This window comes from Sceloporus undulatus, chromosome 5 (assembly GCF_019175285.1).
Source record: "Sceloporus undulatus isolate JIND9_A2432 ecotype Alabama chromosome 5, SceUnd_v1.1, whole genome shotgun sequence".
NCBI lineage: Eukaryota > Metazoa > Chordata > Lepidosauria > Squamata > Phrynosomatidae > Sceloporus > Sceloporus undulatus.
In genome coordinates, this window is record NC_056526.1 from 37,726,475 (window position 1) to 37,730,432 (window position 3,958).

The window sequence follows — 3,958 nt, forward strand, 5'->3', positions numbered from 1 at the left end:
AGAAGTGACTTTGAAAACAACTTGGCTATAGGTCATTTGGAACTTTAAAACAAACTGGTAACCAGTGGCAGCTAATGGCTGCTGGAGGGAATGGGAATAAAAGTTCACTAGAAACAGGGCACATATAGGCTATTAGATATTGCAATTCTAAGTGCTACAATGTCAGCTACAGCAAATGTGATGTAATATAATATGTGAATTGTTTAAACAAAGATCTTAGAAATCCCAGCTTTGATAGTGGGACTATAAAAGTGACTGAAACTGATACCTGGAAGGTACCAACTGAAGCATTAAAATAAAATAAACCACCTATCTACAAAATAAAACAGTTGATGAGATTGATAGTGGAAGAAAGAGTTCTGAATTATTATAATTTCTGCAATTAAGATCACAGGACCAGATGCAAATATTTTGTAAATTTTGCATTTCTCTAGCTGCAATGTACAGTACATACCCAGAAACCCAATAAAATAACTTTTTTTTATTTAAGTTGAGAGATCTGGAACAATATCCTGATTCTAAAAGGTGTCTTTCCACCTACATTTAATACTGGTCTTCAGTTGTGGGGTTGTGACATATAAATGTATTGCACCTTCAGCAGTGGTAGATTGCATCAATGGGATTATCTCCATTTTCTTTTTCCTTTATTAGGAGAAGAAAGAGAATGAAGAAAGCAGAGGAGAAAGAGAGAAAGGCTGTATTCACATTGCAGAAACAATCCAGTATGACACTACTTTAACTGCCATGGCTTAATGCTATGGAATTCTGGGAATTGTAGTTTTGTGAGACATTTAGCCTTCTCTGTCAAAGAGCTGTGGTGCAACAACAAACTATAATTCCCAGAATTCCATAGTATTGAACCATGGCAGGTAAAGTGTGTCAACATGGATTATTTTTGCAGTGCAGATGCAACCAAAAAGAGAGAAGAGTAACTGGAGAAAAATCAGAAATGTGGACTATACTTTAGATTAGGTTTACTCATAAACTCTGGTTCTAAAAGATCTGGAGGCTATTACAATTATAACAATCCATATTAAATTCTCAAATTGGCTATATACAACCTCAAGAAAACATAAAGTCCTTCATCAAGACCATAGTTCTTCATCAAATCATAGAGTTGGAAGAGACCACAAAGGCCATCCAGTCGAACCCTGTTTATCTTAGGTTTACAATAAAATCTGTACTTTCACATATCACAAAATATTTCAACAATCAATACAAAGTTCATATCTTCTTACCCTGATATGGAATTCACTAAGTTCCATGCACTTGCACATTTCCAAGAAGAACTTTGAACCTTCTTCATCCAAGATGATATAGACTGGGATCCGCCGCTTATATGCTGCATCTACAACATCCTGGAAGATGTCTCTGTCAGTAAAGTGGTCCATGACTATCGCAATGATCTAGTCATGGACAGAAAGAAGAAATACACTTATTAGAAAACTATTATAAAAAAAAACACCAGGCCACCAAGTGGTACCTTCAGGCCATCAAGTGATATCATATAATGACACTCTACATTATGAGAAACATATGCTTCAACATGTTCGAGAAGTTATTATTTCATAGCATGATTCTTATTACTTTCACACATTAGAAACTTGTCAGTTCTTGTTGAGAACCACCTCAGGGGCTTTCACTGAATGTTCTATGTCAAGTAGATGTCTAGAGAAACCGCTCGGATTCCCAGTGATTGGGCGGTATATAAATAAAACCTATTATTATTATTATTATTATTATTATTATTAAAATGACTTGACTGACTTCCAGTTAGTTACTGGACAAAGTACAAATTGTTGGTTATAACCTTTAAAACCCTACATGGGGGGGGGGTGGTTCCCAGGTGAACTACAAGATCTCCTCCTGCTGTATAATGTGACCTGTACACTCAGATCCTCTGGGGTATATCTACTTCAACTGGCCAGAACTAGACCGGCCATTGTCATTCTGAGGACTTTTTCCTTGGCCACCCCTAGACTGTGGAATGGGAGATTTGTCAGCTAAATATGCTGTCAGAATTTAAAAGGGAATTAAAGACCAATTACCCATCAGACCCTCCCAGCTGATTCTAAACTATGAATTTTAAATTAGAGTATTTTAATTTATGCCTGATTATTTTAACTGTCTTATGTTTATGTGTTTTAACAATGTTTTACCAGCGTTGTTACTGTGTTAAAATTATTTTATGTGGTTTAAGTGTTCAACACTTGGACAACTTCAACAGGAAAGATGAAACCCTTAAAGTAAACAAAGTTTGGCTACCAGTCCTGCAAAACAGCAAAATCAGCACTCAGCAAATGCAAATGAGAAACCACCCAGGGCCAGGGGCTTTCCCAGCAGGCAATGATCACCAATTAGCAGACACTTATCCTCTTCTGCATATCCTCCCACCCTGAGGCCCTGCCATCAACAATGGAACAATACTGTACACAGATTAACATGGGAATCACTCCTCCTTACCCAGTGTCACACAGTATGTGCGTGCATTTACATACAGTATGTGTGTGTGCGCGCACACACACACACACACACCACTCTCTTCCAGGTCAGCATTCTCTGAAGATGCCAGCCACAGATACTGGTGAAACGTTAGGAATAAACGCTTCTAGAACATGGCCACATATCCCAAAAAACCCACAAAACAGCCAACAGTGCTTGCTCAGCCGTTAGCCTCAGTGAGGTAACTGTATCAGGAAGTGGAACATTAAATGTGTTAAATTTGCCTCTCCCTACACTGGCCTGGAAGTGCCCTTGTCACTCCGGGGAGCTGTCACAGATCTATGCAGCTTTCCAGAGTAAGGATTTTTGTCCCCCCAGTAATAGCAGTAGCGCTGCTTTTTTTCCTCTCTCCTTACTTTGCTCAGCCCAACCTTGCCCTAAAGACGTGACAACAACCTGGTGACTGCCCAAGAGCCGCTTCTTGCCATCCCCACTTGTTTCTCCATTAGCCAGCTGTCACCAAAACAATTCCCTTTCCCATCCAGAAAGGAGCAGGGTGATAGCATCAGCAAGAGTGGTATAGCTCACCCTGACAACATAACACACAACAAATTCCCTCACCGCTGCTGAATGTAAACCAGGCTCTGCTCCTGATAGTTGTCCTCCTTCCAGACAGGATGGTTGAGTGGGGGGTGCCTGGGCAATGGGTTGTTCGTGAATGAGCAAACAGGGATAGGGAGCCAGCTGCACCCCTTTTCCTTTTCCAGTCAGGGTGAAGAGTGAATATTGGTGCAATGAGAGGCAGTGGGGAGAAAGCTTGGGACACCCTGGGGTTCAGTTGCTCTGCTTGCTGGATATGGAAAATACCAGCTGCTCATTTCTCTTGTGGTGACTCACTAGCTATGTATACTTTGCAACATATTTTATGACAATTCCCCATTTTTGCAAATCGTAACACCACACCATTCTGTGCTATAGTTTGGACATTACCAGCAATCATGTGTCATAGAGCTGTACTACCACAACTAAGCATCTTTTCTTTCTGTCCTTCCATGTGTTTCTGTTCTTTGTCAGCTTTCCATACCAACCCTTCCCATAATATAAATTCAGTTTCTACTATATTTACCATGATGTCTTCTATTGGGAAGAGTGGAAATTGCAGGTAGGATTAAAGGGGGTAGGACACCAAAATGGGAGATGAAACGGCCCTGGTACAGGAGCCCTGGTGACGTAGTGGCTAAATGCCTGTACTGCAGCCATTCATAGTCACAAGGTTGAGTTCAATCCCAGGGCTCCAGGATCAACTCAGGCTGGCATCCTTCTAAGGTTGCTAAAATGAGTAGCCAGCTTGTTGGGGGCAATTAGCTTGCACTTGGTAAACTGTTTAGGGAGCGCTTAATTGCACTGATAAGCAGTATAGAAATGTACTTGCTGTTGCTATAAATACCTCATAGCACTTTATCCTGCCTCATTGTGGGAAAACAATGCAACTTTAATTTTTTCACAAAGATTTTTT

The 3,958-nt window shown here is 40.3% G+C and overlaps 1 pseudogene; it reads right to left on the reverse strand.

The window, feature by feature from the left end:
* The window catches only part of LOC121930924, a 16,664-nt pseudogene extending 15,262 nt beyond the window's left edge, over window positions 1-1,402 (reverse strand).
* Between the last annotated feature and the right edge of the window lie 2,556 nt (window positions 1,403-3,958).